This window comes from Terrapene carolina, unplaced genomic scaffold, assembly GCF_002925995.2.
Source record: "Terrapene carolina triunguis isolate 2854851 unplaced genomic scaffold, T_m_triunguis-2.0 Scaffold139, whole genome shotgun sequence".
Taxonomy (NCBI): Eukaryota; Metazoa; Chordata; order Testudines; family Emydidae; genus Terrapene; species Terrapene triunguis.
The window spans coordinates 1,822,028-1,835,988 of record NW_020664490.1 but is presented as its reverse complement, the minus strand read 5'-3'; the positions used below and the strand labels follow the sequence as shown (position 1 = coordinate 1,835,988).

The 13,961-nt window shown below is 43.6% G+C and overlaps 1 protein-coding gene across 3 annotated transcripts in view; it reads right to left on the bottom strand.

The window, feature by feature from the left end:
* Positions 1 to 13,961, bottom strand: part of LOC112112898 (tumor necrosis factor receptor superfamily member 19) — a 109,818-nt gene that overhangs the window by 68,187 nt on the left and 27,670 nt on the right. The window lies entirely within an intron of this gene.

Here is a 13,961-nt window from a genome sequence, read left to right as displayed (position 1 = left end):
GGCTTTCCGCATCCAAAAGTTCTGCAGTCACTGCTCGTCATCCCAGACCTACATAACAATGCGATTCCACCATTCAGTGCTTGTTTCCCAAGCCCAAAAGCGACGGTCCACCATGTGCAGTTGCTCCGTGAATCCCAAAAGTAATCTGGTGTTGTATCTTTTCATGGCACACAGCAGGTCAGGCAACTCTGATTCCTGTTCATATTGGAAGCATGACCATCCGCGATGTGTTCATAACAGTTACCACAACAATAGAAAGAAGTGTGGGATCCATCCTTTCAGGCAGAGAGGCAGGCGTATAGTAAACTGGGGCCGTTAAAAATGCAGTGAAACGCAATCAGAAGCCCCTGGAATGATGGGACAGAAAAAATGCATTATGGGATATTGAGCCCGCACCCATGATGCATTGTGATCCATTCCACCTTCCCACTATTCCTAGCTGCAGAAGGTGGCAAATAGCACAGTGGGATAGCTACCCACAGTGCACTGCTCTCTCTGTCAATGCTAGAGTGCCAACTGTGGACACGCTCTGCCAACAGAAGGAGAGTTGTGTGAATATGCACAAGCAATGTAATTATACTGGTTTCTGATCAACGACGTGACTTGCATTGACGAAACTCTGTAGTGTAGAGAAGGCCTGGGTCTCCTCAACTCCTTCTTCCCTAACACCTCCCACCACCACCCTGAATGCTACTGAGCATCTCCTAAGATCTGTAGGAAGGAAGCCTTGCTCCTGCAAGCCTCAGAAGCTCTGCAATGGGGGTAAGGGGTTGGAGAACAGAGTATTTGCAGGGAGAGGCATTTCCCCTTTTCGTGACCCTCCTGAGGTACATGGGGGAGGAGGGGAGAAGACTCACTGGACCCTCCTTGTGACTCTTAAAGCACTTGTCTAGATTCCCAACCACACACAAGCCTTAAGAATGCTCATCAGGGCTACTCCTAACCCTTCACAATGTTTAGTAGTCGTCTTATTCCCTGACAAGTCTCATTTAGCTCTTCTGGGTCCTGACAAAACCTAGTTTGGCCCATCAGGAACCCTCCAACAACTCCCATAAGATATTAGGGCTGGGGACTCAGGATGCCATGAAAGAGTCTATATGACATTTGTAACTAACATTCTTAAAATATAATGCGCACATTCAAGAACACGTATCCACAAACTTAGATTCAGCTTAGTAAAGCTTCCCTCTGTGTAGACCTGTAAAATAGCAACAGGGGAAAGATGTTTTGAGAACTATGCATATATTACTAAAGCCACACACGTGGGAAAGAGGATATGGTGAAAAGAAAATGATAGACACTCATATGATGATAGTGCAATTCTAAGAAGGAAACAGATCGAAACACTCCTCTAGACCTACATATAGACTGATTTCCTGGCCTGCAAAAAATCCTTCTCCATCTCTGCAGAAGCCACTAAAACAGAAAAGAACTATACACAGTGATGATCTGCTTCACTACCCTGGAGTGCCTACAGCAGAACTCACCATTATGTGCTGCAACTATCTTAACTGAAATGATCACCCACATCCAGGAGAGCTTGACAGGATGTATGATACTGGATCCCATAAATAGATTGCTTTCATTTAATGAATTCAGCCTGTTTATGTTATAGGAAATGTTGGACATACTTAGAGAGACAACTGAAAATGAGGTCCCTGCCCTTCTTAGTTAGTAAAAGAGATCATTAACAAATCTTTTGGATGACATTGCTAATACTTCATTTGTAGATATAATCATCCTTCCCACCTCAAAGCCTTACTATAGTTAGAACAACTGTGGAGAAACCTTGGCTAGATGCAACAGACATAGCCAACTACAACCCAGTCTATCACCTGTTTCTGTGCAAGCTTCATATTAAGCTTGCACAAAGCTGCCTTCAAACATGTTTCCACAGCCACTATCATAGATCCCCTCATAACCTGGTTTCAAGCCAAGATTCAGAATAGAAACAACATTGCCCTAAGATAATCATGCCCTAAAATAATTTATAGTGTTAAGGCAAACGTCCAGACCCCTGGACCTCTCTGCAATATTAGATATGGTTCTCCATAGGATGACATATCTTACCTGAGGGAGGAAGAGATCCAGGCAATGCTCGTAAGTGTTCTGAATCCTTTCTCAAGTGCTGAGATAGCAGAATTGGGAAACAGCATCTATGCCGCCAGGCCCTTCACAGGGATTAACTCTTTCTCTGGTTCTATCCAATATGTACACGCAGCAGTCTCAGATCCTGGGTTAACAGCACCTGTGACCACCACGTGTTTTCCTTAAGGGCAACCCATCTAGGTCTTAGATCTCCAGCCATCATCTTTCTAGGGACAGAAACCCATAATTCTCTCCCACTAGTCCAGGATCTTAGCTGCATACCCCTGCAATTCACTGTGATCAACTCAGCAGGTCTGACTTCAGTTCAGCACCTGCAGTTCTCTTCTTCCTAGGGCAATTAACAGGTTAACCAGCAACCAAGTAGCTTCCACAAAACAAAGTACTATTTATTCAGAACAAATGCATTTAAGAGAAAACATAACTTAAAAAACAAACAAATAGCTTATATCACCAGGTTACCCATTGCTCACATGGAGACCCAGGTAGATAGGTTCTAAAATACTTCAAGTCCTCTTGCAGGTCCTGGTTCTGTTGGTCAGAGTCATAGGCTAGGTCTACACTACCCGCCTGAATCGGCGGGTAGAAATCGATCTCTCGGGGATCGAATTATCGCGTCTCGTCGGGATGCGACAATCGATCCCCGAATCAACGCTCTTACTCCACCAGCGGAGGTGGGAGTAAGTGCCGTCGACGGGGAGCTGCGGAGGTCGATTTTGCCGCCGTCCTCACAGTGGGGTAAGTCGGCTCTGATACGTCGAATTCAGCTACGCTATTCGTGTAGCTGAATTTGCGTATCTTAAATCGACCCCCCCCCCCATAGTGAAGACCTGCCCTCATACCTGTCAGTTCTCAGATGGCATGAGTGACCCTCTCCCCATGTCAGGGCTGCTATTTTATACAGTGTCAAGTTCTTTGTCTTCTTAAATCTTTGAACCAAGTCAGTCCAATTTGTGAAGTTTCACCCCACGGGGAAACAGCACAAAACTCTTGTTACCCACATTGTTTCAGTATTGGAGATTTTCATGAATTCCACACCTGTCCCCCCTACCCCAATTGACTTTAGCTCCTGCAGGAAGCATACCTTATTTTAGCCATTTATCCAGGAACACAATCAGTAACCAGCCCATAAAGATACATGTAACATTTATAAAGTTGATACTATAGTCTTTGAATTGTCCATGATTCCATAGCATCACATCGGTCATAGCAGCCACTGGGAGAAATGGTAAACCTTCTCAGAATCAAGCATTAGCAATATGTGGAAGACACACAACTGTCATTTGCAACCTACACTGAACGGTCACCAAGTTACCCTAATGTCTGGCTAGGATCAGCATCTGGATGAGAAAGGGCTGGCTAAAGTTGAATACCAGAAAGACAGAGGTGTTTGAAGGCAGAGGGAAACACCTTGAAAGAGCTGGCTTCCATAGATACAACCCAAAAATGTAAACTCACAGATTGTTGAGACAATCTGCAGTTTGGCAATTCTGCAGATTCCTCATTGATGCTGAGCCATTTTATAGCAGTATCCAAGAAAAATGCTTTCTATTGTTATCTCTAACTGGCTAAGAGACTGTGTCTCATAGTTGCTGCTGATCTGGCCATGACAAACACATACCTTTGTATACTCTCAGGATTACAAGTTAGTTTATATGGGTTTGAAAAAACATCAAACTTGAAAAAACTGAAGATGATGCAGAATGCAGCAGCACACCTCATTAGTGACACAGATTACTGACAGCATATTACTCCATTACTCTGTTCTTTTCACTGACTCTCCATAGAACATTTTGTTAAATTTAAGTTCTCAATCCTTATTTTCAAAGCACTAAATGATCTGGGCCCAGCATACCTAAAAGACCACTTTATCCTTTGGAACCATGACTGTCCTCAACAGCCCCACTCCTTAGGAACAATGTAATTGTCCATAATAAAGAATGAAATGCATCTATGTGGGAGACAGGGATTTTTGGGGGCCTGGCCCCAGACTACAGAACATTCTCCTATGGAAACCAAGTATCACAAATCCCACAATACTCCAGCCCAAATGAAAGTACATTTTGACATTGTTTTACCTAAAAATAGAACATATAACATTTGCTTATTTGAAAAATAAAATGAGCATGTACACAAAATTATAGAACTTCACACAAAATTTTCCATTGGGAAATAGGAGGAAATGGAGTGGAACTACATTTGATAGATTTTAGTTTTCTTGTTTAACTTCCTAATTCTGGAAGCTGCTCAGATGTCATGGTGACAGTAGTGATCCAACTACCTGAATAAAACAGTATCTGAAACTTTTTAAACTATAATTTAACATTTGCTAGATTTCAAGTCAGTGTTGTCTCTTTAATATCCTATTTGTTATATATAGCTATTATTTATGCAGGCAAGTTTTAATGCAGAAGCTGATATTTTGAAGTCTTCATACTTTTTGAAGGTCTTATTAGCTCCTCTAGCATAACAACTCTAGATTTTTCCTAGTTTTTTTTAAAGCTTTTAAAATAAGAAAGGACAATTAACATATTATAGCTTTTGTTATTGCAACATTAAAATGTATTTCATTTTCAAAAATCAGTACATGTACAAATTAAAAGTTGATCACAAAGCATTATTTCTACAATGCAATTGCCAACTACAATACAGTGTACACTTTTTTTCTGAAACGTTAGACCTAAGGTTGGTCCTATGAGCTGATGCACTAGTGCTGAGTCCCACTGAAATCAATAGGACTCCACATGATTAGAAGAATCCATGTCAGTGTATTGACTTTGAGAACTGTTGTTTTGGATACTTAGGGTAACATTTTTATTCTTACATATGTGCACTAACTTCCTTGTCATAATGATCCAGTATGTCTTACACTTTTTATACAAAACACTTTCTCTATAAATAATTAAAAATTTTGTCAGCATATATGCATGATATATTTTGGCAATATAGTTTTTCTCTCTGGAGACAGAAAAAGTTCCCAATAGTAACTTATATAATGTGTCTCTGGGGATGTCTAAGAAATACAGCTCACTAAGTGCAATTTAATATATTTTTAAAATAACGAGTACATACAATTCATGTCTTTTTCATGTGACCTACCCTCAAACTCTTGTCAAAGCTTAACATATTTCAAGTATCACATGTATTTCTTAAAATTAAATAGTGTTATAACATTTTTATGTGAGAATATATTGTATATCGAATTTATAACTGCACAGTTTTCAAATTATCAATATATTTCTGACTTTACAAATATAAGTAAATTTAAAAAACCTTAGTTCTTCCATAAACTGACATAATGTGTTTATTTCCAGATGCTACTATTCAACAGTATTACATAGCAATATAGAATCACAGAATCATAGAAATATAGGAATGGAAGGGACCTTGATAGGCCATCTAGTCCAATTCCCTACAATGAGGCAGGACTAATTATTACCCCTAGACCATCCCTGACAGGTGTTTGTCTATCATGTTCTTAAAAACCTCCAGTAAGGGAGATTCCACAACCACCCTAAATAATTTGTTTCAGTGCTTAACTGCTCTTACAGTTAGAAAGTTTTTCCTAATGTCTAACCTAAATCTTCCTTGCTGCAATTTAAGCCTATTACTACTTTTTTTTTTTTTTTTTTTTTTTTTCCTTCTTTTTTTATATTTAACATTTTTTCTTTTTTTTTTTTTTTTTTTTACTTGTCCTGCCCTCAGTGGATAAGGAGAACAATTTATCACTTTCTTTTTTATAACCGTCTACATACTTAAAGACTGTTATCACTTTGCCGCTCAGTCTTCTCTTCTCCAGACTAAACAAACCCAATTTTTTCCAACCTTTCCTCAGTCCACAGAAGAGCAACAAAAATATGACCTTCTCCAATTTGTCGACATCTTTCCTGAAGTGTCCAGAAGTTGACATAGTACTCCAGTTGAGGCCTTATGAGTGCAGAGCAGAGTGGAAGAATTACTTCTCGTGTCTTGCTTACAACACTCCTGCTAATACATCCCAAAATGATGACTTTTTTTTCATCAGTATTACTTTGTTGACTCATATTTAGATTTTGATCCACTATAACCCCCAGATCTTTTCTGCAGTACTCCTTCCTAGGCAGTAATTTCTCATTTTGTATTTGTGCAATGGTTATTCCTTCCTAAGTGTTGAACTTTGCATTTGTCCTTACTGAATTTCATCCTATTCATTTCAGGCCATTCCTCCAGTTTGTCAAGACCATTTTGAATTCTAATCCTGTTCTCCAAAGCAGTTACAACCACTCCTAGCTTGGTATCGTCCGCAAACTTTATAAAAGTGTCCTCTCTATGTCATTATACAAATAATTTATTAAGACACTGAACAGAGCCAGACTCCAGACAGATCCCTGTGGGACCCCACTTGACATACCATTCCAGCTTGACCATTGATAACTACTCTCTGAGTACTGTCTTCCAACCAGTTGTGCACCAACCTTATAGTAGGTTTGCCTAGGCTAAATTTCCCTAGTTTGCTTAGGGGTAGATCAAGTAAGACCGTGTCAAAGGCCTTACTAAAGTCGAAATATACCACATCTACTGCTTCCCCCCTCCAAAAGGCTTCTTACCCTGTCAAAGGAGAATATTAGATTGATTTGACATGATTTGTTCTTGACAAATCCATGTTGACTATTACTTATCACCTTATTATTTGTAGGTGCTTACAAGCTGATTGCTTCATTATTTGCTCCCATTATCTTTCTGGGTATCAAAGTTAAGATAACTTGTCTACAATTATTCCCTGGGTTGTCCTTAATCCACTTTTTATGGATAAGTACTATATTTGCCCTTTTCCATTCCTCTGGGATCTTTCCAGTCCTCCATGAGATATCAAAGATAACTGCTAATGGCTCAGAGAGCTCTTCAGTTCCATGAGTGTTCTAGGATGTATTTAGGCAGTGCCTGCCAACTTGAAGACATTTAAAGGGTATGTCTACACTGGCAGAGTTACATTGCCGGCAGTTACATCACCGCTCAGAGAGCGCTGAAGGGAAACCGCTGTTGTGTGTTCACACTGTCAGCTGTCTGCACAATAACATATTCACACTTGTGGCACTTGCATCGGTATTTGGAGCAGTGCACTCAGGGCAGCTATCCCACAGAGCATCTCTTCCTCTTCTGCTGCTAAGAGTTGTGGGAAGGCGGAGTGGGTCACGGGGCATCCTGGGTCCTGTTCCGATGCCCCGTGATGCATTGCTTCACATCCCAGCAATCCTTGTGCTTCCATCCACATTTGGCGCCATCTTTCAATGGTTTGTGTACTGCACACTCTGCCTCTTCGGTCTGCAGGAATGGATCCCGCACTGTTGACCAATATGCTGCTCGCTCTCACTAACACGTCACGAGTGGCAGTGGAGTTATTCCTTAAAATACGAAGGCAAGAGGAGTTCGACATTGATCTCGCCACGCGTAGTAGCTATGACACGAGATTGCTTGTGGCTTTCACGGAGGTGCTGACCACAGTGGAATGCCACTTTGGGGCTCGGGAAACAAGCACTGAGTGGTGGGATCACATCGTCATGCATGCCTGGAATGACGAGCAGTGGCTGCAGAACTTTCGGATGAGGAAAGCCACATTCATAGGACTGTGTGATGAGCTCGGCCCAGCCCTGCGGTACAAGGACACGAGAAGGAGAGCTGCCCTGTCACTGGAGAATCGCGTGGCGATTGCACTGTGGAAGCTGGCTACTCCAGACTGCTACCAATCGGTTGCTAACCAGTTCGGAGTGGGAAAGTCGACCATTGGACTCATGTTGACGGAAGTGTGCAGGGCCATTAATCGCATCCTGTTCTGAAAGACCGTGACTGTGGGCAACGTGCGTGACACTATGGATGGCTTTGCACAAATGGGCTTCCCTAACTGCAGAGGGGCGATAGATGGCACGCATATTTCAATTCTGGCACCAGACCACCTGGTCACCGAGTACATTAATCGGAAGGGGTATTTCTCTATGGTTCTCCTGTTGCTTGTGGATCACCGTGGGCATTTCACAGACATTAATGCAGGCTGGTCCGTAAAGGTGCGTGACGCATGCATCTTTCGGAACACTGGCCTGTTCAGGAAGCTGCAAGCAGTGACTTTTTTCCCAGACCAGAAGATCACCGTAGGGGAAATCAAAATGCCCATTGTGATCCTGGGAGACCCTGCCTACCCCTTAATGCCGTGGCTTATGAAGCCATACATGGGGAAGTTTGACAGCAGCAAGGAGCTGTTCAACAACAGGCTGAGCAAGTGCAGAATGACTATTGAGTGTGCTTTTGGCTGTTTAAAGGCTCGCTGGCGCTGCCTATATGGGAGGCTGGACCTGGCCGATGACAATATTCCTATGCTTATAGCTGCCTGCTGTACGCTCCATAATATTTGTGAAGAGAAGGATGAAAGCTTCACTCAGGGCTGGACCGCTGAGACTCAGCGCCTGGAGGCTGAATTTGAACAACCAGAGACCAGGCCTACTAGAGGGGCACAGCGCAGGGCCATAAGGATCAGGGAGGTCTTGAGGCAGCAATCTGAAGCTGAAAACCACTAATATTTGTTGCTATGCTCAGGAGTACAGTGCTTGTAATGTTAGGAGGTGATTGTGATTAGTGCAGCCGATGCACTGTGAAGGTTTAAGAAAATTGCCTGTTGCTTTGCAGGGCTCTGTTTGCTTTCAATTAATGGAATAAATCATAGAATATCAGGGTTGGAAGGGACCTCAGGAGGTCATCTAGTCCAACCCCCTGCTCAAAGCAGGACCAATTCCCAACTAAATCATCCCAGCCAGGGCTTTGTCAAGCCGGGCCTTAAAAACCTCCAAAGAAGGAGACTCCACCACCTCCCTAGGTAATGCATTCCAGTGCTTCACCACCCTCCTAGTGAAAAAGTTTTTCCTAATATCCAACCTAGACCTCCCCCACTGCAACTTGAGACCATTGCTCCTTGTTCTGTCATCTGCCACCACTGAGAACAGCCGAGCTCCATCCTCTTTGGAACCCCCCCTCAGGTAGTTGAAAGCAGCTATCAAATCCCCCCTCATTCTTCTCTTCTGGAGACTAAACAATCCCAGTTCCATCAGCCTCTCCTCATAAGTCATGTGCTCCAGACCCCTAATCATTTTTGTTGCCCTCCGCTGGACTCTTTCCAATTTTTCCACATCCTTCTTGTAGTGTGGGGCCCAAAACTGGACACAGTATTCCAGATGAGGCCTCACCAAATGTCGAATAAAGGGGAACGATCACGTTCCTCGATCTGCTGGCAATGCCCTTACTTATACAGCCCAAAATGCCGTTAGCCTTCTTGGCAACAAGAGCACACTGTTGACTCATATCCAGCTTCTCGTCCACTGTGACCCATAGGTCCTTTTCTGCAGAACTGCTACCCAGCCATTCGGTCCCTAGTCTGCAGCAGTGCATGGGATTCTTCCATCCTAAGTGCAGGACTCTGCACTTGTCCTTGTTGAACCTCATCAGGTTTTTTTTTTGGCCCAATCCTCTAATTTGTCTAGGTCCCTCTGTATCCGATCCCTTCCCTCTAGTGTAATAAAGATTGCTTTCAAACCAAAACAATTATTTTATTAAAAAATAACAACCGGAGGAGGGACACAAACAAAAAATCACATCAGCACTGTGGGAGATGGGGGAAGGGAGGGTCCCAGTAGGAGGTGGGGTCCTGGGACAGTGAAAGATTTGTGTATGTCCAGGTATCATATGCAACCTTGTCCTTTGGAGTACAGTGCAGCAGGTACTGTACTTCATCAGGGCTAAACTGCAGAGGGATGGGTGTTGAGTGCAGTGGGTACTGGGAGTCCGCAGGGCTAGACTGTGACGGACAGATGGGGAACAGAATGAAGCTAGGAGGTTGATAAGAGTGTGTTGGTGGTGTCTGGAGGGCACATGGGAAAGAGTTTAGCGACAGCAACTGCAGGGGAGCGTGGGCGTGGAGCTGCTTGGTTTGCAGTGTTAGTAGCACTTGGCGCTCCATAACATTGAAGAGCCACTCCACGGCTTCATTCTGGCGCACTGCATTCTCCTTTCGGTCCCTCTTCTCGCTGTCCCACCACTCCTTCAATTCTTGGTTTTCGGCCGCGGAGTGCATCATGACATCACGTAGAAAGTCCTCTTTAGTTCTTCGTGGCTGCTTTCTAATTCTGCGCAGCTGTTCATCCAGCAATGATAAAGGAGGAGGCTGGGGTTCCAAGGTCGTAACTGTGAAGCCAAAATGCAACATTTTACAGAAGCAGTATTGTTTGCAACACACAGACCACTCATTCAGTGATTTAAAACACAAGCACTATTCACATACCTGTCACTAACTGGCTGACCCCAGGCAAGCACACATGAGCAACATGAGCAACAAGACCCTCAAAATGATGAGTAACTGCAGGGGCAATCAGTGTTCCCGGACCGTACTGTATGCATGGCTCTTCAGGAGAGCCCACACTGTAGGTGGGGGGCCTTATAATCATTACTGTACCCACATTTTCCACAGGCTGTGTTAATTATAGAAGATATCTCATTGCTGGGGGTGAGCAAGGAATCAGGGAAGGGTCTTCTCCAAGACTGTGGCTTCCGCCCTGGCCCTTATGCAGCTCTCCTTTGTGCAGCAATGGTTCCCCCCCGAGTGATGGCACAGTGGCGTGGGAAAGTTACCCTTAATGGGGTAAGAAACAAAGCAGCTTGGTCAAAGAACCTGCGGCAGCGGATAGCCCAGTATCTCCATGAGAGTTTTGTGGAGATCTCTGAGGCAGATTCCTATGAAGTGAGGGAGTCAATCAACACCCTGTTCCATCACTCCGACTAGGTATGTGGTGGTACGCGCATCATACAGACACAAGCCTGCTTTCTGCAACCCTCCTGCCCACAACAGCTTGATTCAGCAATTCCCAAAATCAAAGCCACTTACCAGGGGCCTCCTCTCCTTTTTGCTCTTCGCCAAGCTCCAACAGCTGTGACTGGCTAGCCTCCTCTGGGGTAGAGAAGAGCTCCTGGCTACATGCATCTCTGACCTCTGAATTATCCTCTGCCTCTAGGTCCCCCTCCCCCTCCTCATCCAAGATTTCCTCTTCTTGGCTCGGTCCACTCTCGACTGGCATGTGAGCCACCGAAGTGTCCACAGTGGCTTTCGCAGTGGAGGTGGGGTTGCCACCGAGTATCGAATCCAGCTCTTTGTAGAACCGGCAGCTCATGGGCGCAGCTCTGGAGCGGCTGTTTGCCTCCTTGTGGTGGGCGTTCTGCAGTTCCTTCAATTTGACCCTGCACTGCAGTGTGTCCCGGTCATGATCCCTTTCTGTCATGTGTCATGAAATCTGTCCGTAGGTATCATAATTCCTATGACTGGAGCGCAGCTGGGACTGGACAGCCTCCTCTCCCAAATGCTGATGATATCCAGCAGCTCAGCATTGCTCCAAGCGGGGGATCATCTGGTGCGTGCAGCAGGCATGATTACCTGGAAAGATGCGCTGAGAACAGTGCACACGTCACCAAGCAAACAGGAAGGGGACTGTCAAAATTCCCTAGGAATTTAAGGAGTGGGGCTTACGGTTGGTCATCTGAGGACAGGGTAGTAGAGTTCAAATTGATGACCAGAGAGGCAAGAACAGGTATTGCGGGACACCTCCGGGAGGCCAATTGCAGCGCTGTAATCGACCAGGGTGTCTACACTGGCACCGCGGCGCTGTAGCCCCGGCGCAGAAAGCTGTACGCCTCTCATCGGGGTGGTTTTTCTACAGTGCTGCAACTGCGCAGTTTCTGCGCACTAGTGGCTTGGCAGTGTGTACATCTCGGGAGTTACATAGCAGAAAGCTGCTTTACTGCGCAGGAACTTGCTAGTGTAAACAAAGCCTAACTTGTCTAAGTAATTCTTAACTTATAGTGAACATCAATGTAAACAGGGTAGAATGTTAGTTGTAAGATCACTGCTAACCTTTTTGGTGAAAACTAAAACAAAAGAGGCATTTGGCACAGGCCACTGCTGCATTTTCTGTTGCTGTCTTCCCATCCTCATTGATTAATGGGCCTACTCTATTCTTTGTCTACCTCTTGCTTCTAATGTATTTGTATAATATAGTTACAATTACATGTATTGATGAAGCTTACTGATACAGTTAGTGAATGGTTAATGTCATAATGCATATGTACAAACAGACAGTTACAGTAACTTGTTCATCACTAAACTAATTGCCTCTCTTGAGCATTTGGAACTACTTGAAAGAATATATAACAAAACCATATAGGTTGATCTATTTACTGTCATAAGCCAGGGCCATCCTATTTTTGTTTATAGTTTTCTTTGTTAAACCTAAATTAGATTGTACACTCATTACAGCAGGAATTTGTCTTTTTTATTTGCCTTTTAAGCGGCAAGCACACCTATTGCACTATATAAAATAGAGTAGTAATGGTCACATTAATAATGAATTTGTTTTAAAAATGTATTAATATAATGTATAAAGTGTCAGATTTGTGCATAGCTCTGTAAAAAATCACAGATGACATAACATGCTGCAAAGAGATCATAATCTGAGACCAATCCTGCAAACATTTTCTCACACAAAGTTCTATTCAAGTCAACTACTTCAATAAGACTACTCACATGAGTAAGGATTTGCAAGACCATGCACTAAAGCACACTGCCTCATGTGCTATATACACACACACACACAGGGGAATTCTTATTACAGTTGCTAGAACAGAGCTGAAAGAGGCTCCACATGGCCCCTGCTCCAAGATAAATCCTGGGAGATGGGGAATGCTGGCTAATCAGCACCCCTCCCCCGAGCTCGCCAATTGATGCCAGAGACTCCCGGGGAAGGTGGGGGAGGAGCTGCATGATGTCCCTCAGCGAGTCTCTCCCTCCCTCACTGCTGGGACTGTTCTCTTTCACCACTGGCCCCATCAAGTTCCTCCACCCCTTGAGGCAGGTGGCTGGATATTGCAGCTGAATGCACTGGAAAATAGAAGCATTGAGGCAGCACTGCTGGAGGAACTGAGGCAGCACTGCTGGGGGAACTCAAAGCATAGTGATACTGTGACTCAGGGACTGTGCAGGTCTCATGGATAGTGCTCTAAATCAATAAGTCAATTGCAAATTAAGATCCAGATACACCAGTACGCACTACTTGCTTTGTGTTATCATGAAAAGCAGCTATAAATATCGTTTACCCAGCTAGTGGAACCTGGCTGCTTTATGTTGTTTTCATGTACTGGTGAATTCACCCTTAAAAGTTAAATTTTTAAAACATGCTTTAAGATTTGTAATATATATCATATCTTCAAATCCATTGAAAATATCACACGGTAGCATTCTCTTTAAACAAGAAACCCAGTGTTTGTATTCAATTTTTAAAAAATAAGGAAATTCCCAGAGAAAAAGGATGTTAAAAATGGAGTTAGGTTGATAGTATTTATCAGTAATTTACAAGTAAAAAAATATTAGAGAGATATTGTAACTATCCCACAATCAAGCATTATAAACTCAGGAAACCCAGACACCAGGTTACACTTGAAAAAAATCCAAATGTGTTGAGATAAGAAATGCACAGGTAAGCAGGGCTTTGGAGCTGTGCTCCGGCTCCACTCCAGCTCCAGGCAAAAACCTGCAGCTCCACTGCTCCGGAGCTGCTCCGCGCTCCAGCTCCGGGCTCCGCTCCAAAGCCCTGCAGGTAAGGCACCCAAACACTCTTATGCTGTAGTGCTATGAGGGAGAAAAAAATTCTAATGTCTTTAAAAATCAGTTTAGTGTTTATGGTTCCTGATTAAATTGCCTTAATCATCGCTGTTTGGGTACTGCATGGCATCACTATTTTCTGAACCATATAGGCTTGGGTTACGTATAGGAACTAAAAGTTACATACTTTTAA